Consider the following 24793-nt stretch of genomic DNA (forward strand, 5'->3'; position numbering starts at 1 on the left):
TACCAAAGCATTATAGAATTAATCAGTAGATCGCATATTGAAATTGTGTTAGTGAGACCAAGAAAATAGTTAATTAAAGTTTAACAAAGGTTATTAGGAAATAGAACAAAAGTGTAAACAGTAAAAAACAAAACCAAAAAAAACCAAATTTTTTTGCATAAAAAGTGGATTAATTTTGCAAAAGTTTCAAAGAATAAAAAAAATACACATACATGATATCGCTGTGATCATAGCGACCCGTATAATAAAGTCAACACATTATTTAACTTACATGATGAACGACATAAAAAAAAAAAGGAAAAAATAATGGTGGAATTGATTTTTTTCCATTCTTAGCTAAAAATATTTTAAAAACTTAATCAATGAAATATATGTACTCCTAAATAGTTCTATCTCGCCCCACAAAAAAACAAACCCTCATATTGTTATATTGACAGAATTAAAATAAAAACGTATTACTCTTGGAATGCGGCGACATAAAAACGACTTTATTTCCATCAAAAGTGCTATTATTGTGCAAAAGTAGTAAAGCAGAAAAATAATAAAAGTTAATCGATAATTTATTTGTACCCCAAGATGCTGCCATTTAAAAATACAACACGTCCCGCAATGTACATCTCCATTGACGATAAGAAAAAAGTTATGGCTCTCAGGCTGTGGCGATATGAAAATCAATGAATTAAAAAAAAAGAGTGTTTTTAATGTGCAAAACTAGTAACACATAAAATAAAACTATTTAAATTTAGAATCGCTGTAATAGTAATGACTTGCAGAATAAAGTTAACACGTAATTTGTACCGCAGGGTGAATGCCATAAAAATGAAACCCCCAAAACAATTGCGGAATTGTTCCACCCCCCTCAGCATGCCATAGCTCATATGTCAGGGCATTATATTCGATGCAACACTCAACGTCATGAGTGCTGTCTTACAAACAAAGTACTAACGCTGTCCGGCCTTAGTAACTGGTATGAGCCACAACATGCTAAGGGAGTCTGAGGGCACCCGGAGGGGAGAAGAGGAAAGGTGAGCATAACTTATTTTTTATTGTCCAATGAAAATGGCGAAAGGGAGAGTAGTTCTATCGGTGGGGGGGGGGGCAAAATATGGAGCGCAGCACAGGCCTCTACATTTCCCTGCCACACAGAGTGAAGTATGGGAGCCGGCATAGATTTCCGCTATAATTTACACCAGTATTCTGGCAGAAATTATAATTTTGTTAGGCCAATGCAGCTGTGCCCCCTTTTGTGAAGCCACACTACCTTTTTAAAAAAGTGGAGAGGGTGGTGCAAAATGGCCAAAAAACTACAGATTGGGACTTTTGGGTACTTTTACGAATTTTCTACACCAGAAAACGGGTGTAAAAAGGTTAATAATTTCTCCCTTTGTATATAACAAATGGATGAGAGAGAGAAGTATGTGTATCTTACAGATTCACAGAATTAAATGGATATCTGGCTCACTCTTGCTTTCTTAACACCTCTTAGAGTAGTTGCACGCTGACCATTTACTCATTTCTTATTCTATCTTATATTCACTATGGTATCTGTAATTAGGTCACCAATTTAAGACACATTAACAACTATTCCAAGAATAAACATAATGAAAGATGTAAAAGCCTCTGGCGGCATTCTAAAACTATCAGACTATTGATTGTGAGGGTTGATGGCACTAATACATTTTCTTCATCATCTACTAAAATGGGAGGTGTGGTTTAAAACTAAATGGACTGTAAGTTGCTGTTAGACTATCATAATTGCATTGGTTTTTAGTTGCTCAAAACCTTTAAAACATTTTATATATAGAATAAGCAGCTTTGTGTATTTAACCCCTAAAGACACAGTCTGTTTTCGCCTAATGGACCAGGCCATTTTTTTTTCAAATCTGACATGTGTTAACTTATATGATAATTTAGAATGCTTTTATTTTTTCAAGCGATTCTGAGATTGATTTCTTGTGACATTGTACTTTAAGTTAATGGTAAAATTTGGTCGATACATTCTGTGTTTATTTGTGAAAAACACCAAAATTTAGAAAAAATGTGCTAAATTTTGAATTTCTCAAGTTAAATGTATCTGCTTGAAAGACATATAGTAATACCACACAAAATAGTTGCTAATTAACACTTCCCAAGTTCTGAAGTAGCTTTGAGGGCCTTATATATTATAAACCCCCTAAAAATCAGGCCATTTTAAAAACTGCACCCCTCAAAGTATTCAAATTAGCATTTAAAAAGTTTAACCCTTTAGGTGTTTCACAGGAATTAAAGAAAAGTGGAGATGAAATTTACAAATGGAATTGTTTTTGCAGATTATCTGTATTAATCTATTTTTTTCGGTAACACAAAAGGTTTTACCAGAGAAACACAACTCAATATTTCCCAAATTCTGCAGTTTTTAAAAATATCCCACATGTGGCTCCAGTACGCTAATGGACTGAAGCACAGGCCTCCGAAGCAAAAGGAGCACCTAGTGGATTTTGGGGCTGCATTTTTATTAGAATATATTTTAGGCACCATGTCAGGTTCGAAGAGGTCTTGTGGTGCCAAAATAGTGGAAACACCCCCAAAATGACACCATTTGGCAAACTACACCCCTCAAGGAATTTATCAAGGGGTAGAGTGAGCATTTTAAACCCATACCTGGTCATAAACTGCTATTTGGACATACGGCATGGCTCAGAAACGCAGGATCACTATTTGGCATGCAGATTTTGCTGATAAGGTTTTGGGGCGCCATGTTGCATTTGCAAAACCTTGAGCTACCAGAGTACAGTGGAAGCCCCCAAGTATTGACCCCATTTTAGAAACTACACCCCTCAAGACATTTATCATTTGCCTGGACAAATGACAGAGCTCAGAAGTGAAGAGCACCATGCGCATTTGAGGCCTATTTTGTTCATTTTCACAGCATTGGCCCACAATTGCAGGGCTCTGAGGTCAAATAGTAAAACAAACCCCTATAGTAGTAACCCCCTTTTGGAAACTACACCCCTTAGGGCATATTAAGGGGTGTAGTGTAGTGTAGTGTAGTGAGTATTTTGACCCCACAGGTGTTTTTTCATTAGAAATTAATGCACAGTGGATGGTGTAAAGTAAAAATTGTAATTTTCCACTGTTATACCATTTTAGTGCACAATATGTTATGGCCAATTTGTGCCATTGAAGACAAATATCTCGTAAACTGTTAGTCGGGTTTTCCCGGGTATGGCGATGCCATATATGTGGACATAAACTACTGTTTGGGCACGCTGTAGGGTTCAGAAGGGAGGGAGCACCATTTGACTTTTAGTGTGCAAATTTTGCTGGGTAGTAGTTTGGGGTATTACTGATATTTCAGTATATAATGTGGGGGCATAGGTATTCTGTGCAGAGTACATCAGGGCATAATAAGAGGGTATAATAATGCGGTAAATAAATAATAATACATAGATACAGTGAAGGAAATAAGTATTTGATCCCTTGCTGATTTTGTAAGTTTGCCCACTGTCAAAGACATGAATAGTCTAGAATTTTTAGGCTAGGTTAATTTTACCAGTGGTAGATAGATTATATAAAAAAAAAACAGAAAATCACATAGTCAAAATTATATTTATTTGCATTGTGCACAGAGAAATAAGTATTTGATCCCCTACCAACCATTAAGAGTTCAGCCTCCTCCAGACCAGTTACACGCTCCAAATCAACTTGGTGCCTGCATTAAAGACAGCTGTCTTAAATGGTCACCTGTATAAAAGACTCCTGTCCACAGACTCAATTAATCAGTCTGACTCTAACCTCTACAACATGGGCAAGACCAAAGAGCTTTCTAAGGATGTCAGGGACAAGATCATAGACCTGCACAAGGCTGGAATGGGCTATAAAACCATAAGTAAGACGCTGGGTGAGAAGGAGACAACTGTTGGTGCAATAGTAAGAAAATGGAAGACATACAAAATGACTGTCAATCGACATTGATCTGGGGCTCCATGCAAAATCTCACCTCGTGGGGTATCCTTGATCCTGAGGAAGGTGAGAGCTCAGCCGAAAACTACACGGGGGGAACGTCTTAATGATCTCAAGGCAGCTGGGACCACAGTCACCAAGAAAACCATTGGTAACACATTACGCCGTAATGGATTAAAATCCTGCAGTGCCCGCAAGGTCCCCCTGCTCAAGAAGGCACATGTACAGGCCCGTTGAAGTTTGCAAATGAACATCTGGATGATTCTGAGAGTGATTGGGAGAAGGTGCTGTGGTCAGATGAGACTAAAATTTAGCTCTTTGGCATTAACTCTACTCGCCGTGTTTGGAGGAAGAGAAATGCTGCCTATGCCCCAAAGAACACCGTCCCCACTGTCAAGCATGGAGGTGGAAACATTATGTTTTGGGGGTGTTTCTCTGCTAATGGCACAGGACTACTTCACCGCATCAATGGGAGAATGGATGGAGCCATGTACCATCAAATCCTGAGTGACAACCTCCTTCCCTCCACCAGGACATTAAAAATGGCTCATGGCTGGGTCTTCCAGCACGACAATGACCCGAAACATACAGCCAAGGCAACAAAGGAGTGGCTCAAAAAGAAGCACATTAAGGTCATTTAGTGGCCTAGCCAGTCTCCAGACCTTATTCCCATTGAAAATTTATGGAGGGAGCTGAAGATCCGAGTTGCCAAGCGACAGCCTCGAAATCTTAATGATTTACAGATGATCTGCAAAGAGGAGTGGGCCAAAATTCCATCTAACATGTGTGCAAACCTCATCATCAACTACAAAAAATGTCTGACTGCTTGCCAACAAGGGTTTTGCCACCAAGTATTAAGTCTTGTTTGCCAAAGGGATCAAATTCTTATTTCTCTGTGCACAATGCAAATAAATATATATAATTTTGACAATGTGATTTTCTGTTTTTTTTTTTTCATATAATCTATCTCTCACTGGTAAAATTAACCTAGCCTAAAAATTCTAGACTGTTCATGTCTTTGACAGTGGGCAAACTTACAAAATCAGCAAGGGATCAAATACTTATTTCCTTCACTGTATGTGGTACCTTATATGGTGACATAAAAAAAACTACAGGGTGGGCCCTTTATATGGATACACTTAAATAAAATGGGAATGGTTGGTGATATTAACTTCCTGTTTGTGGCACATTAGTATATGGGAGGGGGGAAACTTTTCAAGCTGGGTGTTGACCATGGCGGCCATTTTGAAGTCGGCCATTTTGTATCCAACTTTAGTTTTTTCAATGGGAAGAGGGTCATGTGAGACATCAAACTTATCGAGAATTTCACAAGAAAAACAATGGTTGCTTGGTTTTAACGTTACTTTATTCTTTCATGAGTTATTTACAAGTTTCTGACCACTTATAAAATGTGTTCAAATTGCTGCCCATTGTGTTGGATTGTCAACGCAACCCTCTTCTCCCACTCTTCACACACTGATAGCAACACCGCAGAAGAAATGCCTCCCGATCTGACCCCCTTAGACTTTTATCTTTGGTGTCATCTGAAGGCAATTGTCTATGCTGTGAAGATACGAGATGTGCAGCAACTGAAACTACGGATACTGGAAGCCTGTGCTAGCATTTCTTCTGCGGTGTTGCTATCAGTGTGTGAAGAGTGGGAGAAGAGGGTTGCGTTGACAATCCAACACAATTGGCAGCAATTTGAACACATTTTATAAGTGGTCAGAAACTTCAGTCAGAGTTACTCCGTTAATGTCCTTATCAGTTGTCTAATAGCAGGAGTTCTTAGCTTTAGATCTTCCATTTATTTAAAGCATATAATCCAGCCATACTAAATGCCACATTGGCCAATAGGTCTTAACAATACCATGCAGTTTTTACTAGGATGTGTTTTCCCATTAAAAGTCTATGGGGAAAAATCAAACAAAAAATGTAAAAGCTTTAGCATGTTCCATAAAAAGAACATGGATCAAAACCACAATGATCACTAATGCAAGAGCAGTGGTAACTAATGAATGGAAGTTCATTTATTTCTATTCATTAACATTGCATATCTGGCTGTTATGGTAAAATACCACAGAAGAAAACAACAGTGAAAATGCAAAGAGGCCATGCATCCTCCGACACCAGAGCCTTCATTTATCATTTAACCCATTATGCAATCATTTCAACTCATAATATAAATATTGCAAAGTGGCGTGAACTTCTGTTTGTGTTATTTGGTGGGGATATCACTTTGGCATTCATATTGTTATTGCAGTATTCTTGTGTTAATATAGGTTGATACAGTATCCCCTTCCCGTCACAGCCACTTTTGGACTAAATGACAGAGCCCCATTTTTAAAATCTGACATGTCTCACTTTATGTGGTATTAACTTTGGAATGCTTTCACCTAGCCAAGCGATTCTGAGTTTGTTTTCCCGTGACAAATTGTACTTTATGTCAGGGGTAAAATTTTGTCGATAAATTCATTTCTTATTTGTGTGAAACACCAAAATTTTTTACAAAATTGCAAACATTTGCATTTTTCTAAATTTGAATATATCTGCTTGTAAGACAGACAGTAATACCACACAAAATAGTTACTAATAAATATTTTCCATATGTCTACTTTATGTTGGCATTGTTTTTTGAATATCCTTTTATTTTTCTAGGACGTTACAAGGCTTATAATTTTAGCAGCAATTTCTCACAGTCTCAAGAAAATGTCAAAAGGCTATTTTTATAGGGTCCAGTTCAGTTCTGTAGTGGCTTTGAGGGGCCTATATTTTGGGAAACCCCAAAAAATCACCCCATTTTAAAAACTGCAACCCTCATAGTATTCAAAACAGCAATTTAAAAGTTTCTTAACCCTTTAGGCGTTTCACAGGAATTGAAGCAGTGGAGGTGAAACTTACAAATGTAAATTTTTTTTGCCGAAATTCATTTGTAATAAAAAAAAATTCTGTAACACAGAAGGTTTTACCAGAGAAACACAACTAAATATTTATTGCCCAGATTCTGTAGTTTTTAAAAATATCCCAGACGTTGCCCTAGTGTGCTAAATGAGCTGAAACACCGGCCTCAGAAGCAAAGGAGCACCAAGTGGATTTTGGGGCCTTCTTTTTATTAGATTATATTTTAGGCACCATGTCAGGTTAGAAGAGGTCTTGTTATGCCAAAACAAAGGAAACTCCTCAAAAAAAGACCCAATTTTCGAAACTACACCCACAAGGAATTCATCTAGGGGTGTAGTGAACATTTTGACCCCACAGGTGTTAGGGCCAGTTCACACACAGTTATTTGACACATTTTGTGACGTGAAAACCGCGTCAGAAAACGTGCCAAAAAGCGTCCGAAAATGCCTCCCATTGATTTCAATGGGAGGCGGAGGCGTTTTTTTCCCGCGAGTGGAAAAACCGTCTCGCAGGAAAAAGAAGAGACATGCCCTATCTTTGGGCGTTTACGCCTCTGACCTTCAATGGGAGGCAGAGAAAGCGTATTTTGCAGCGTTTTATGCCCGTGGCACTCAATAGCCGTGGGCGAAAAACGCAGTGAAAATTGGCGTGCAGGCAGAGGAAAATCTGCCTCAAAATTACAAATGGAATTTTGAGTCAGATTTTCCTACTGCAAAAAACTCCTTACATAGATTTTATTAGAATTGGACAGTGAAAATGAAAAATTAATTTTTTTTCCAATAAAACGTAGCTGTAGTTCAAAACTTTTCATTTTCATTTTCTCAACAAATAAAGGACAAAAAAAAAATTTGAAAAGCAACTTCTTTAGAGAAGGGAAATACCCCATAAGTGGTCATAGGCTCCCGGGGGGCCCATGGCCGCCCAAAGTACATTGTAGTTTTGTCGCGTTTTTGCCACTATTTTGCCGGGACGAAACTGCATTGTGTATGTCCTGCAAAAGGACCTTTAGACATAGAGTCACATGACCTTATCTATGAAGTTCTTACTACTGCTTAGAGACCTGCTGGTCACATGACCGCACAACCTTGAGCAGCAGCAGCACAATTCCACAGAGAAGACTGAGGTGAGTGGCTGTGTAAGTATAAGGGGATTGATTTGTTTAATGGGTCTGTATTTAGGGAGACTATATTTAGGGGGTCTGGTGTGGGGTCTGTATTTAGGGGGCCTGTTTTGGGGACTGTATTTATGAGGTTTGGTGTCTGCATTAGTTTAAGGGGTCTGTGTTAAGGGGATCTGGTCTTGGGTCTGTATCAGTTTAAGGGGTTTAGGGTCTGTATATTTAGGGGTCTGTGTTAGTTGAAGGGGTCTGGGGTCGGTATTTAGGGGGTCTGTATTAGTTTGAGGTCTGGGATCTGTATTTAGGGGGTCTGGTCTGGGGTCTGCATTAGTTTATAGGGTCTATTTAGAGGGCCTGTTCTAGGGTCTGTATTAGTTTAGGGGTCTTTATTTAGGGGTCTGTATTTTGGGGTCTGGTCTGTGGTCTGTATTAGAATAGGGGGTCTGGACTGGGGTCTGTATTACTTAAGGGAGACAGGTCTTTTGGTCATTATTAGTGTAGGGGTCAGGTCTGGGGTCTGTATTTAAGGGGTATGTATTAGTTTGAGGTCTGGTGTCTGTAGATAGGGGGTCTGGTCTGGGGTCTGTATTTAGGGGTCTGGTCTGAGGTCTATATTTATTCAGGGTGCTTGTTCTGGGGTTCTGTATTTGTTTAGGGGGGTCTGGTCTGGCGACTGCAATAGTTTAGAAGGTCTGGGTCTGTATGTATTTTATGATCTAATCCGGGGTCCAAATTTATTAGTCTGAGTAAAAGGGATTGTCCGGGCACATTGATAGGTCATCATTATAAAAATCGGTCTGTGCCCGGACAACCCCTTTAATGTATGGGCCTGGGCCTTGGTGTCTAAATTTGTATGTTTCTATAGAGGCTGTAAATGGCTGCAGAAGTGATGGGCAAAGATATCTCATCAGGAGAAGTCGCCATAACGGTCTGCGTCAGATGGAAAAAAAAAAAACGGCTCCCATCAGAGCAGATGTCACTTGTGAGTCACTGGATCTATAGGGGATCTGTCCCCTCTCCTGACATGTCTGTTGTAGGTAATCCTTGTATTCTACATATCTCTGTGTACCCAGGACTAATAGACAAATGCGTGTTACCATTCCCATTGTCAAGAGGAAGTGTGATACCGTCAGCGATGGTTGGAGACTGTCAGTATGTAGGGACACAGAACTTTGACAAGGGGAATCGTAACAACCATTTGTCAATGCTCACACAAAAAGGTGGTGTTCACTATAGACACGGCAGATCGGCGGTGGGGAAGGGGGGCCCAAGTTTGTGGAACAGCCGAGGGCCTATGGTCTACTTAACCCGCCACTGAATCTTGGGGTGTAATGAGCATTTTGACCCCACAGGTTTTTGCTGAATTTATTAGAATTGGGATGTGAAAATAAAATAAAAAAAGATGTAGTTCTAGCTCAAAATTTTGCATTTTTACAAGGACTATAGGAGAAAAGCAGCTCAATGTTTGTAAAGCATTTTCTCCTGACTAAGGCAATAGCCCAAATGTGGTCATAAACTGCTATTTGGACACACAGCAAGGCTCTAAAGGGAAGGAGCGCTATATGGTGTTTGGAGTGGAGATTTTACAAGATTTGTTTTTTGACACCAGGTTGCATTGAGCTAAGGTACCAGTACAGTGAAAACCCCCAAAGAATTACCTCATTATGGAAAGTAGATCCCTCAAGGAATTAATATAGAGGTATTGTGAGCATTTTGACCGTACAAGTGTTTTGCAAAAATTAGTACACAATAGATGTTGCAGATTGAAAATTGCCATTTTTCCACAGATATGCCATTTCAGTGCCCAATGTGTGGTGCCTAGCTTGTACGACTGGAGACACACATGCCATATATTGTTAAGCGGGTTCTCCAGAGTGCAGTAATACCCCACATGTGGTCATAAATTGCCGTTTGGGCACACTGTCAGGCTCAGAAGGAGCGTCATTTTGCTTTTGAAGCGCAGATATTGCTTGGGGTTTTACTGGTATTTCAGTTTAAAATGTGGGGGTATATGTATGCTGGGTGGAGTACATCAGAGTATATGTAAGCTGGGCGGAGTACATCAGGACATAATAGGATGATGTAATAATGGGGTGAATGAATAATAAAATCAATAATCCATGGATTGGTGTGGTACGCTTTGAACCAATCCTTTATGCACAGGCCGGATTTTTAGGATATTATACTAAATATCTGCGCTCCAGTGTTGCCTAATCTTTGACTTCTTCACTAGCCCTATAAGCAGCACGAGGCTCTAAAATTTCCTCATCTCCGCTGCATCCTCGGGGTCCACCTGTGAGATCTAGCAAATGATGATGTGGGGTTTTTAGTGAAAGACTACTAGACCTAAAATATTAGTCTGGGTTGTCATTTAGAATCATTGCGTTTTGAGAGTCATAACGTTATTTTTCCGTTGACTGAGCTGTGTGAGGGCTTGTTTTTTGTGGAACAAGCTGTAATCTTTATTGGTTCCATTTTGGCACTATTTCTAGCACTGTTTTGTTTTTTCTTTTTTAGAGTGTTCACCGTGCAATATAAACAACATGTTAACTTTATTCTGTGTGTCGATACGATTAAAGCTATACCAAATTTATATTGTTTTTTTTTAAGTTTTACTACTTTCCCACACTAAAAAAACTCTTATTTAAAAAAATAATGTTTTAGTGTCGCCATATTCTGACAGCCATAACTTTTTTATTTTTCAGTTGATATTTCTGTGGTAGGGCTTGTTTTATGCGTGACGAACTGTAGTTTTTGTGGGTACCATTCTGGAGTACTTACAACTTTTTATCAAATTTGTATTAAAACAATTTTGAGACAAGATGACCCAAAAATTAAATACTGTCATTTTTTTTACGGTGTTCACCGTGTGGTAAAAATAATGTGATATTTCTATAGTTCAGGCCATTCCGAATAAGACGATATGTATTATGTATTATATGTATTATATTTTTTTCATGTTTTCATTTTTTCCAATTATAAAGGACTTAATCAGGGAAACAGGGCGCTTATTGTTTTTACTAGTTAAAACTTATTTATTTATTTTTCTTTAACATTTTATTTTACTTTTTTTTCACTTTTTTTTTACACTTACCTGGAGACTTGAAGATCTGATCTTCTGATCCTCGGTACAATACACTGGACTACTTATGTAGTGCAGTGTATTGTAACTGTCATTCTTCATCTGACAATTAGCCTATCAGGTTCTGCCTTGGGCAGGACCTAATAAGCTTCTGTACCTTGCCAACCATGAAGCCGATGCTAGGCTTCATGGTTGCCGTAGCAACCATCGGCACCCGCGATCTCTCGCGGGCGAGGCCGGTGGGGTATAGAGGGAGCCCCCTCCCTCCGTCAACTACTTCAATGCGGCAGACGCCATTGACCGCTGCATTGAAGGGGTTAAACGGCAGAAATCGGCGGTAACTGCCATCCCTGCCGTTGCAGCGGAATGTCAGCTGTATATCACAGCTAACACCAACTGAGGATGAAGCACGCACAGCTCCTGTGCCCACTTTATCTACAGGGCGTGACTGTACGCCCTGTTGCGGGAATGCATTGTAAATCAGGACGTACAGTCACGCCAAATAGCGGGAATGGGTGATATATGTTATATATGTTTAATAAATATATTAATTCATTGCACCTCCATTATGTACTAATTTTTCCTACATATTATATATCAGAGGAGATGGGGCACGGATATGGGTGCACAGCATATTCACAGCATACTATAATGATAAAGTTTGTAAATTTGGCATTATATACTGTGACCAGTGGCGTAACTAGCGGGGCAGCAGCCGTAGCGGTAGCTACGGGACCCGCGGCTTGAGGGGGCCCGTGCCGCAACCCGACACCCCCCCATATGTCTGGTGGTGCCGCTAGCAGCCGTTATGACTGCTACAGCTGTAGCGACGCTACTACGGGGCCCGCGCCGCCGAGCCACTAACATTTATGGGCCTGGCGACACGGGCCCCCTCATGCCTGGGGGCATCGCTGGCACCGGAGGGGGCCCCGATGCTAGCGACAGCCATCCCCTCTTGCAGTAATTGCAGTCTATAGCAGGAAGGTACAAACACATGCATTAGCGCTGAATTGCTGGGCATGTTCCATACCGGACCATTCAGCGCCTTACAATGACGCTGATTGGCGGGGCAAAATGATTTGCCCCGCCAATCAGCGCCTTTCATCTACACTAGCGGCGGGATAACGTCATCGCGCCGCTTCCGTGCTTGAAAGGCTCTGATTGACGGGACAAGTCATTCTGCCCTGCCAATCAGCAGACATGCTCAGAGAGAGCAGGTCTGCATTGCCACCGGACGGTGCGGGAACGGGATCATGTGAGTATGTAAAGCTTTTTGTTTTTTTCTAATAAAACTGTGAGTGGCATTATCTACAGGGGGGACTATAGGTGGGGATGTGGACCACTGTATACAGGGGGGTCTATATGTGGGGTTGTGGGCCACTTTATACAGAGGGGGGGTCTATATGTGGGGATGTTAGCCACTGTATACAGGGGGTGGGGTCTATATGTGGGCCACTGTATACAGGGGGGTCTCTATGTGGGAGTGTGGGGCACTATCTACAGTGGGGGTCTTTATGTGGGCATGTGAGCCACTTTATACAGGGGGGTTTATATGTGGGGATGCGGGGCACTATCTACAGGGGGGTCAATATGTGGGGATGTGGGCTACTGTATACAGGGGGGTCTGTTCGGGTACTAATCAGTCTCAACCGGCAGGGATAATACGCTGAGTTCGTACGAAAGGAATCACACCACACAGAGTCTGGTACAAAGCTCCTCACTCAGCATCAGGCGTCACTGATTTATTTATTACACACATTTGTTCTATATCTCCTTTCTCCTGGGGGTGGGTACATGTTATCACACTTTTATAAAAGCACGTATCACTGTAAGCCTCTTGTTACTTTGTGTCATCCTTGGATAGGTTCACCCTTATCTGGTCCTTTAGATATGTCTTCATAGTTCATAGTTTGTTCATACCAGGAAGTGACTTGTTATTTTATTAGTGCGTAGTCCCTGTTCAGGGGCCATCTTGCCACGTATACTTATCTAATCCTATTACTATTGCTTCATCACAATTATGTACACAACTCTATAGTCTATATTTTATTAAAGAAAGAAAATTATTATAAACATTAACTTCTGTCCACTCCATCCTTCACAGTCCCCCCTTTTATCATTATTTTCTTCATTTCTTAACCTAAGTGTGTCCGTGCTCTGGGAAAGGGGAGTAAAAGGATTTTTTCACCAGTTTGAGACGAGCCTCCCCTATTAGGAGACCCCCCTTTGTAGCTGGACTTAAAGAGTCGGTGCACACCCTACACTATCTATTCATCTTCAGAACAATAGTCTCGATAAAGGGTGGTTGTTTTCATGGATGGAGTTGGTAAAAGTCCTTCAATTTCTGAAGAAAACATAAAAGTGGGAGTTACTTCAGTTATAGTTTTAGTCATTAATTTCTTCATACATGGTAATACACAACAAGCAATAACTGCGAAAAGCACTAGAAAGATTAAGATTACAATCCCAATTTGGGCCAGAATTTTCTGCCATCCGGTTAACCATGAGAAATACTGATCCCATGGGTCTGTGAAACCTCAATTTCGTTTTAATTCCTCGGATAAAGAAACAATCTGTTTGATTGCCATGGTTACTTTGCCGTTTGGTCCTGTGTTATCTGGAATAAAAGTACGACAGGTAGTACCTATCATGGCACAAACGCCTCCTTTTTCTGCTAGTATCATATCAAGGGCCATACGGTTCTGGAAAGTCATAGTAGATGTGGGTCCTAACTGGTCAGCTAGACCTTGTAAAGCGTCCCTAGTATAGTTAACAAACCGTTGCTGGTTGTAATAGATATAATTTATCCAATCTACATTTTTGTTAGCTGTGATCATAGGGATTAATGATTCAAATCAAGCTGCTACCTGATCCCGGGCCTTGAATTCATCTGGGACCCCCCTTGGGACTCCTATAGCATCTATATACACATGGGGGTCAAAACTTCCTTTCAGATCTCTTTTTTCCCCTTGTAAATATGTGACTATTTTGAGAGATGGTCTCTTGGGTTTCTAACTGTATACCATTCAATACTCCTAAATATCTCTTAAAATTGTTATCAAGAATACAAAATATCTCCTATTTCTTATTTGGCTATTATTCATACATAATATCATCCCATCAGTTTCTTTTATTACAATCGTAGAGTTGAGCCTCTCCTTGTTGCATCTTTCATAAGTCTTATTTATCATTTCGTTTCTATTTTTACTGGTTGTATATTTCTGTCGATACTGTAAATCTGGTTCATAACAACAAAACCACAGCCCCGGCGTCTCTTCTTGTATGCTAATGTTGGCTGTTTTGTCTATGTGAAGGTACACAGTCCCTCCATGTGGTCCTTTTTTCCAAGTCCCTTCGGTTGTAGTCACATTTGTAGTATAACACGGGGCATTGGCCTTACATGTGTAGTTACCCTCCTTTCTATCCACTGTGGCATTCGCCCACCCTGTCCTGAACTGTTCCAGTGATTCTGTACTGATTACGTGTACAGGAGTAGCAGTTCTGCCTTTTTGTATAAGAGCACACGCAACAACCGCCGCAACAACCGCAAAGATCTTCATTCTTCTGGCTGAAGAACCTTTTTACAATGACTGGCGTGAATCCAGCTTGCCTTTCCTTCGAGCTTCACTGAGGTGCTTGTAACGAGTAGGACTTGAAAAGGACCATCAAATCTTGGGTCTAGACTTTTCCTCACGTGTCTTTTAACAACGACCCAATCTGCTGGTTCTAGCTTATACGTCAACTGAATCAGGACCTGGAATGGAAGCAAATACTTGTGCATGCACCTTGGTCAATTGTTTGTCAAGCGTTGATACATAATCTGTTAGTCTACCATACTGCATTTGGAGCACCTGTGGAAAATAACATCCTAATCTGGGAGCCGACCCAAATAAGATCTCATATGGGCTGAGACCTGTTCTTTTTGTGGGCGTGTATCTTACTGAGAACAAGGCTAATGGTAGACACTCGGTCCATGGTTTCCCGTTTTCTACCATTGCTTTTTGGATTTTCAATTTGAGAGTCCCATTTAGTCTCTCAACCTTCCCACTGCTTTGTGGATGGTATGGTGTATGTAGGGCTTGACTTATGCCTAGAGCTGACAACACATGGTTCATGATTTCACCCGTAAAATGAGTTCCTCTGTCGCTCTCGATCACCTCTGGAACTCCATATCTGCACACCACCTCGTTGATCAGTTTCTTTGCTGTGGCTACGGCTGTAGCTTTGGTTACTGGAAAAGCTTCTGGCCATCCTGAAAAGAGATCAATACAAACAAGCACATACTCCTAGGTACCAACTTTGGGTAGTTGAATATAGTCTATCTGCAGTCTCTGGAACGGATATATAGGTCTGGGTGTGTGCTTCTGTGGTACTTTTACAGTTCTTCCAATATTATGTGTTGCACAGATCATGCATCCTTGTGTAAAACTGCTGGCCATCACACTAAACCCTGGGGCATACCACACCTTGTTTACCAAGTCCATCATTGCCGTTTTTTATTGGTGTGTCTCTCCATGTGTTATCTGGGCCATCATTGGGAACATTGTCTTAGGCAGGCACAGTTTATTCTGGCATTGCCAGAGGCCATCTTTTCGTAGCGTTGCTCCTTGGGCCGTCCACTTGTCTTTTTCTTCTTTTGTTGCTTGTCCTTGAAGTTTTTTGCCGTAGTTCCGGGCTTACAGCTGGTCTTGTTTCCTCTGGATCTTTTATCTGACATACGGCTGCTAACACGGGTAGCTTCTGTGCTGCTTGCTTTGCCGCTTCGTCTGCCAGGGCATTTCCTTTTGTCTCTGGTGAACTCACCTTAGTGTGAGCTTTTATCTTTACTACTGCTACTTCTGTGGGTAACATCAGGGTCGCCATCAAATATTTTACAAAGTCTGCATTCTTTACAGGTGTACCTGCAGAGGTCAAAAATTGTCTTGCCCTCCATATGGGGCCATAATCGTGTGCAATCCCAAATGCATATCGAGAGTCAGTGTATATATTTGCTGTCTTTCCTTCTGCATGTTGGCATGCTGCTGCCAGGGCCTTAAGCTCCGCTTCTTGTGCTGAGCGGGACGCTGGTAAGGAGGCTGCTTCTAGGACTACATCTTCGGTGGTTACTGCATATCCTGTAAGAAAAGATCCTTCTACAAAATACCTTGAACCATCCACAAAGAGTATTTAGGTCTGGGTTTTGGAGTGGGGTATCTTTTACATGTGCGAAGCCCACTGTTTCCTGGGCCATAAGGGCCATACAATCATGTTCATCAGTTTCAGACAAAAATTGTGACCATACTTTACCTACGTCTTCTCCCCCCTTGCTCCAAAGGCAGTAAGGTAGCTGGGTTCAATGTAGTACAGCGGTGTAAAGTAACCTGCTCAGGGAGAAGAAGCGCACAGGTTAATCTCAAATGTCTTGCAGTGGACAAATGCTTAGGTTGTACTTGAGTTAGAATAGCAGTAATATATATATCATGTGGTGGAAATGCCAGGACCAAATCTGAGGCCTTGTTTAACATTGAATTTACAGCAATGATAGCTCTCACACATGATGGGGAACCTCGGGCCACAGGGTCTAGTCTAGCTGAATAATATACTATCGGGCTCTGCTGTGGTCCATGACTTTGTGTGAGAACCGCAGTGTCATGTCCATTTTGTTCAGTACAGTACAAAGTATATGCTTGCGTAGAGGTACTCCATGGATTGGTGTCACAAGCCGCTACCAAACACAACTCCTCCTCATTCAGCTGATAATCCAGAATACTTTGAGAATCTCACTTTTATCAGGTTCTGCAAATACTTGATTAATACAAAAACAAATAAAAATAAAACATTCCCAAAAACTTTACATCAAATTAACAATGTCCAGACAAGTTTTGTTTTGCCTTCTCCCTCATCTAAATCCATAAAGACTCGTGTGAGTGATGTCACCTCGCCTCCTGTGTAACTTTGCTGGAGGGGGATGGTCTCTTACACATAAACCAAAATTGTACCTGATCAGTTCCTTCACCCTTCCCCCCTTTGTGGACTCTGCGAGAGTGATGTAGCAGAGTTCACAACTACATCTCAACATAACACTAATTTAACCCCTTGTAATGTACAACAGCCTGAAACAAAAATGACTTTTTCCTGACAAACATTTGATCTTTACAATGACATAACTCATGTGTGAAATCAAAAACAAAACAATTGTAGTTAGTTATTCAATAAAACAGAAAATATTATCTCTGATCACATTAATTACTGCAAACCAATAAACAGTATATAAAAATAGGGAACGGTGGGGGGCACATACATTTTCAAAACCCCGTGTCTCACAGTATCTGTAGTTTAATACATCTGAATTAACATCAAAACACATGAAATCTGATCACATCATAACACATAAATATCGTAACTTTTATAACCAACAGCGCTTGCGCAAAAGAGAAGAAATGTATTTAGGTTTGTAGACATTACTGATATATATATATCTCAGCAGTGCATATTGAGATCCCTCTGTCTCATCAGCCCTGCAGACTGCACCCAGTCAGCCCCCCTCCTCCTCCTCTCAAACACAGCACACTTTAGGGGGGAGGGAGGTCACAAACTCGCAGCTTCTCACAATCTTAACACTTTCAATGCCGGCAAAACAACATACGTATCTGCAATCATTTATCACACCATTGTACAGGAATTATCTACGTTAATGTTTAACCGTACAATCTGACGGCCACCATCTCTATATTATGATGACGTGTTGTTTCATCAGTGAACTAAAACTGGAACTTCTGTAAATAGAAAAAACACTACAAATGACAAAATTAACAAGGTGATTATTTCATACTGATTTGGTTGGGCCGGGCGTGGCCACATCCTACGGAGGGGGCTTATAAAATCCACCTTCTTGTGTGAGTACCGGATATAACGGAACAACAGGTTTAGGTGTACCAAGATGGCCTCCTGGGGCGGGGAGTGGTGCCGAAGGCGTGGCATATATGGGAGGATCGGGGCGTGGAAAGTGACATGATACACAATATTCAACTTGGGGCGGGTTCTGTTAACCACAACTGGGACACTCCCACGAAGTTAGAATTCCACCGTCGCCATTATAGGGCGGTGGCTGGACACGTTCTTTGTAATACACATATTTGATGATTTTACCCTTTCTGTCTCGTATTTCTTGCTCAGTAAACTTGTCTTTAGTTATGGCTATGGCTGTTCTTTGCCAAGCTAATGCTTCATCTAACTTTCCTTCGTCACTTAATCTTCCCTTGTTTTCCCTAAGAGCTGCAGCCCATTCTTCCATCTATAAATATGCCACCTATGTGCATAACTTTCTTACTATTTTCTACATTCTTCTTGCCTTCTCTTTTTTCTACTATCTCTTTTGCGGTTAATGAACCACATTCCTTTGCCTGTCTCTTTGTTTTAAACACATTAAACATACTGTTCTATATTTAACACCGTCCTGAGAATGAAACCTTATTCTCGATGTTTCTGAACACAAAACACAATTTTTTTTTTATTTTTTTTTTAACACAATTATAACTGACTGTCTGTCTCTGTCGTCTTAATGGTATCAACCTATACCCTGCGACCAATTAAATTATTACACTTACACCTGTCGTCTTAATGGTATCAACCTATACCCTGCGACCAATTAAATTATTACACTTACACCTGTCGTCTTAATGGTATCAACCTATACCCTGCGACTATTTGTCTCTGTCGACTTAATGGTATCAACCTATACCCTGCGACGAATTAAATTATTACACTTATACTTATCACCTATGCCGGCGAGACGCGACTATCTATACTATGATTCTTGGAACCACACAGCGGGTTAACTCTCTGTCGCTGAGAGTGTGGCCGGGATCGACTCCAAATACCTCGGTATCTTATCACCTGCTCACTCTCCCACACGGATAAGAGCCAATATTCATAAACATGAACTTAACCTTACCGTGTTTTATTTGAAGCTGATCAGACTTCCTGGGAGCGTGGCTGGTGATTCGATGTTGAGGCGTCTGGGGGTCGTCGATCACGGACACGGCTTATCCCTCGAGTGTGGCCCCACGTCGAGCGCCAAAATGTTCGGGTACTAATCAGTCTCAACCGGCAGGGATAATACGCTGAGTTCGTACGAAAGGAATCACACCACACAGAGTCTGGTACAAAGCTCCTCACTCAGCATCAGGCGTCACTGATTTATTTATTACACACATTTGTTCTATATCTCCTTTCTCCTGGGGGTGGGTACATGTTATCACACTTTTATAAAAGCACGTATCACTGTAAGCCTCTTGTTACTTTGTGTCATCCTTGGATAGGTTCACCCTTATCTGGTCCTTTAGATATGTCTTCATAGTTCATAGTTTGTTCATACCAGGAAGTGACTTGTTATTTTATTAGTGCGTAGTCCCTGTTCAGGGGCCATCTTGCCACGTATACTTATCTAATCCTATTACTATTGCTTCATCACAATTATGTACACAACTCTATAGTCTATATTTTATTAAAGAAAGAAAATTATTATAAACATTAACTTCTGTCCACTCCATCCTTCACAGGTCTATATGTGTGGATGTGGGGCACTATCTATAGGGGTAGAGTATATGTGGGACCCTATATACAGAGGTGGGTTACCATTGTCTATAGGGGTGTGCTATATGTGGGACACTATATACAGGGTGAGCTATATGTGAGGTACTATCTACAGAGGTGGGCTATATATGGAGCACTATCTATAGGGGGAGCTATTTCTACGGCACTATCTACAGGTGTGGGCTATATGTAGGACATTATATACAGTGGTGGGCTACCTGTGGGGCACTATCTACAGGGGGCTATATGTAGGGCACTGTCTACAGGGGTGGGCTATATGTGAGGCACTATCTACAGAGGTGGGCTATATTTGTAGCACTATCTATGGGGAAGCTATATGTAGGGTAGCACGGTGGCTCAGTGGTTAGCACTATTGCCTTGCAGCTCTGGAGTCCATATGTGGGCACTATCTACAGAGGGCTGTATGTGGGGCACTATCTACAGGGGCTTCTATGTAGGGCACTATCTTCAGAGGCTCTATGTGTGTCACTATCTACAGTGGGCCATGGGGGCACTATCTACAGGGGGCACTGTTTGTGTGGGGGACACAGTGTATGGTACTATTATAATCAGGTACACAGTGTATGGCGCTATTATAACTAGAGGTGCAGTGTATGGTACTATTATAATCAGGGACACAGTGTATGGCGCTATTATAATTAGAGGTGCAGTGTATGGCGCTTTATTATATTGGTGTTATATATAGGTGTTGAGAATTTTAACTTGGTTTATATGCGCAGAAATGTTTTAAAAGTGAGAAGTGAAGACATCTGAGCGGAAAACTGCAGAAATGGGTCGTGGCCGCAAGAAATCCATCATAGAGGTCTGAACCCGAGGGAGAAGAAAAGAGCTAGAATCTGAGACGTCACTGATGAGTCACTTAATGTAAATGTTTATTCTGCCTCTAATCAGCACTGTAGTCACTGTATGATCTGCAGCGAGATGATGGGCGGTATGATTTTTTTTTGTGAAACAGCATCTCCCAGCATATCCTTACCATTGTTCGGGCCATGTTGGGAGCTGTAGTTTTATGCCGTACAAACCTATACCTCGGGGGTTGCACTAAATTGGGCTGTATTTGTTCTGGTTCTGTATATATGTACTGAGCTTTGTTCTTGTGCTATATATATGTATGAGCTTGGTTCTGGCTCTGTATATATGTACTGAGCTTGGTTCTGGGGATGTATATATATGTACTGAGCTTGGTTCTGGTGCTGTATTTATGTAATGAGCTTGGTTCTGGGGCTGTATTTATGTACTGATCTTTCTTCTGGTATTGTATATATGTACTGAGCTTGGTTCTGGGGTTGTATATATGTACTGAGCTTGGTTCTGGGGCTGTATTTATTTACTGAGTTTGGTTCTAGTGCTGTATTTATGTACTGAGCTTTGTTCTGGTGCTGTATTTATGTACTGAGCTTGCTTCTAGTGATGTATTTATGTACTGAGCTTGCTTCTAGTGCTGTATTTATGTACTGAGCTTGGTTGTGGTACTGTATATATGTACTGAGCTTTGTTCTAGTGCTGTATTTATGTACTGAGCTTGTTCTGGTGCTGTATTTATGAACTGAGCTTGGATTTGGTGCTGTAGTTCTGGAGCCGTATATGTAAGAGCTTGGTTCTGGAGATGTAATTATATATAATATATTTATAATAATAAAATTGCAGGGCAGATAGAATTGTTCTAAATTCAGTGTATATTTCATGGGAACCTGTCTGGTAGTTTTAACCCCTTGAACTGCCACCATGCTGCAATACATGACCTGACAATATTTCCAAATGTATGTTTTTTTCAGATGCAGCAAAATCTTCAAAATCCACTTTTAACACGGCGTACACTATATGCTAATTACTAATTAAAGGATCATGGGCGTTGCCGCTATCCTGAAGATTTAAATGTTAATGGTAGGTTTAAATCCTTCCACCAAAGGTTATTTGTAATTTTTGTACTCTACTTAAAATCGGAATTAAATCACTGGAGTAGGACTAGAGTTTAATAAAATATAACTTTTACTCATATATTTTAAAAGGTGTGCAAACAAGAACACACATTTAGGCAAATTTTTCACAACAGAGAAATTCTCCCTACTATGGAGAGAATATAGCACTCTGTACAGTTATTAGATGCTGATTTGTGCAGGTAATATTCATATTTTTTACAGAATGTATGTAATGCTCCAAATTGTTTCAGTACATAAGGAAAATGTTCTTCCCAGAAAAATAGATATTGGTATCTATGGGGTAATAAACCCCCCTATCGGTTCTGTAGTGTAACAGGGTCCATGCTGATCCTACGGAGGGGACTGAGAAACCTCATTATTCCTATTTTATGTCTAGGCAATCGATTTCTGCCTTCTCCCAACACGTTTCTTTGTGGCCGAAATTCTTCAGGGGAGATAAGGCCAAATGGCCCCTTCAACTGGAGGCTCAAATTAGGTTGGAGCAATGTAGAAAATAATTATTCTGCAGTGGCAGAGATTCCTAAGAATCCACTGCAGAAGAATTAAGCAGCTGAGCGTGTGAGCGTTCAGCCGCTTTGTGTCTATTTGGCTTTTTCCGGAAATAAATGTATAGTGTACGGACTCAATAGAAAGTCTATGAGCCCGTACTATGATACATCATCTTTCCGGAAAAAGCCGAGCAGACACGAAGAGGCTGAGTGCTCACACGAGCGCTTCAGCTGCTTCGTTCTAGCGATTAGTGGGGGTCTCAGTGCTCGGACCCCCACCAATCCAAACTTCTCACATGTCACTATGACATATCAGAAGTTTGTCAAACATTTAGTTACACTTTAAGGGTGTGTTCACACACAAAACATTTATTGAAGAAATTTCTGCTGAAAAACCATTCCATTCATCTGAAAGGCGATATTTCTGCATCATGTGCATGTACTTCTGCAAATCCCATTCAGATGAATGGGACAGTCACAGAAATTTCTGCCACAAATCTGCTGTATGTGAACTTTTCCTAAAGAAGTTGTCTAAGGTTCTATCTACCCGTTCTAGTTCAGCCATGTCCTTATACACAGGTGCCCAAAATTGTACACAATATTCCATGTGTGGTCTGACTAGGGATTTGTATAGAGGCAAAACTATGTTCTTGTCACGAGCATCTATGCCTCTTTTGATGCATCCCATGATTTTATTTGCCTTGGCAGCAGCTGTCTGGCACTGGTTGCTAAAGGTAAATGTACTGTCGACCAATATCCCGAAATCTTTTCACAGTGGTAGTTTTACCCAGTGTTTTACCATTTAATGCATAATTGTAAAATTTGTTTCCTTGGCCCAAGTGCATAACCTTACATTTATCCACATTAAACTTAATTTGCCATTTCTCTGCCCAAACTTCCAGCTACAGCAAATCCCTCTGTAGTATCACATTATCCTCCTTTGTAGGATACTTTACTTTACAGAGTTTGGTATCATTTGCAAATACTGAAATTATACTCTGTAAACCGTCTACAAGGTCATTTATAAACATATTAAAAAGAAAAGGGCCCAATATTGACCCCTGCGGAAACCAACTGGTAACTACGACCAACTCTGAGGATGTACCATTAATAACCACCCTCTGTTTTCTTTCATTGAGCCAGTTGTTGACCCAATTCCACATATTTTCCTCCAGTCCCAGCATTTTCATTTTATATACCAACGTTTTATGCGGCACAGTATCAAACGCCTTTGGAAAGTCTAGATACACCACATCCACCGCCTTATCCAGGTCCAGTCTATAACTTACCTCCTCATAGAAGCTAAGAAGATTGGTTTGACAGGTCCGATCTCTCATAAACCCATGCTGATGAGGCGTTAACAGTTTATTTGTATTAAGATACTCAAGAATAGCATCTCTTAGAAAATCCTCAAATATTTTACCCACAATAGAGGTTAAAATAACAGGTCTATAGTTTCCGGGCTACATTTTTGAGCCCTTTTTAAATATTGAACGCTTTCTTTTTATAATTTATTGCTCCCCTTACTGTTTTATTTAACCACATCGATTTCATCCTGTTTCTAGCTTGGTTATTCCCATAAGGTATATAGTATTCACAGGACCTATTTAAAAGGATTTTTAAAAAGTCCCATTTAGTTTCTGTATTTTTATTTTTGAGGACATTGTCCCAGTTTATGCCCTTACCCCATGAAAATTGGCATTTCTGAAGTTTGGTGATTTTGTAGGTACTCTACCAAACATCTTTTTAAAGGCTACATGAAAACGTATTATATTGTGGCCACTATTACCTAGGTGACCCCCAACTTGTACTTTTGATATCCTGTGCGGCGTATTGGTTAAAATAAGGTCCAGAAGTACCCCCCCCCCTCCTCTTGTTGGATCTTGCACCAGTTGTGAAAGGTAATTGTCTTTAATTATTGTCAAAAACCTGTTTCCTTCGTGGGACCTGCAGGTTTCTGACTCCCAGTTTATATCAGGGCAGTAAAAGTCACTGCTTTATTAGTTGAATTTCTGCTTCTTTCATTATAATTGGAGACTTATAACAAACCCCTATCAGTATTTTATTATTCTTTCTACCGCCCCTTATTTTCACCCATAGGGACTCCACATGATTATTTCCCTCGTAGACATCATCACGCAGGATGGGTTTTAGGCAGGATTTTATATATAAGCAAACCCCTTCCCCTTTCTTATTAGTACGTGCATTTCTAAACAGACTGTAACCCTGCAAATTAACAGCCCAGTCACAGCTATCATCCAGCCATGTCTCACTTATGCCCACTAAGTCACAATTCTCCTCCAGCATGATCAACTCTAATTCCTCAGTCTTGTTATTGCAGCTTCTGGCATTAGTATACATGAACTTCATATGTTTATCTGTATCACTTTTCTTTTTCCTATTTACTGTTCTAACCCCTTCCTCTATTCCACCCACATGTTCATTTCTTAACCCCAGTCCACTAGCTACGCTGTCCTCCCTGCCTATACAGTAATTGCCCTCCCTATTCCCTAGTTTAAACACTCCTCCAACCTTCTAGTTATCTTTTCCCCCAACACAGCTGCACCCTCCCCCCAATTTAGGTCCAGCCCATCCCTACAATAGAGCCTGTAGCCAACAGAAAAGTCGGCCCAGTTTTCCAAAGACCCATACCCCTCCTTCCTACACCAATTCTTTAGCCACTTATTCATCTCTCTAATCTCCCACTGTTTCTCTGGTGTGACACGTG

At 40.7% G+C, this 24793-nt stretch overlaps 1 long non-coding RNA gene across 1 annotated transcript; it reads right to left on the reverse strand.

The window, feature by feature from the left end:
- Positions 1-12771: 12771 nt before the first annotated feature.
- Positions 12772-19577, reverse strand: LOC142742790 (uncharacterized). The gene is made up of 2 exons (XR_012881437.1): positions 18976-19577; positions 12772-14796 (listed from the first exon to the last, which is right to left on the reverse strand). It is a non-coding gene; the product is annotated as an uncharacterized LOC142742790 (long non-coding RNA).
- Between the last annotated feature and the right edge of the window lie 5216 nt (positions 19578-24793).

Source organism: Rhinoderma darwinii, chromosome 2, assembly GCF_050947455.1.
Source record: "Rhinoderma darwinii isolate aRhiDar2 chromosome 2, aRhiDar2.hap1, whole genome shotgun sequence".
Classification (NCBI taxonomy): Eukaryota; Metazoa; Chordata; class Amphibia; order Anura; family Rhinodermatidae; genus Rhinoderma; species Rhinoderma darwinii.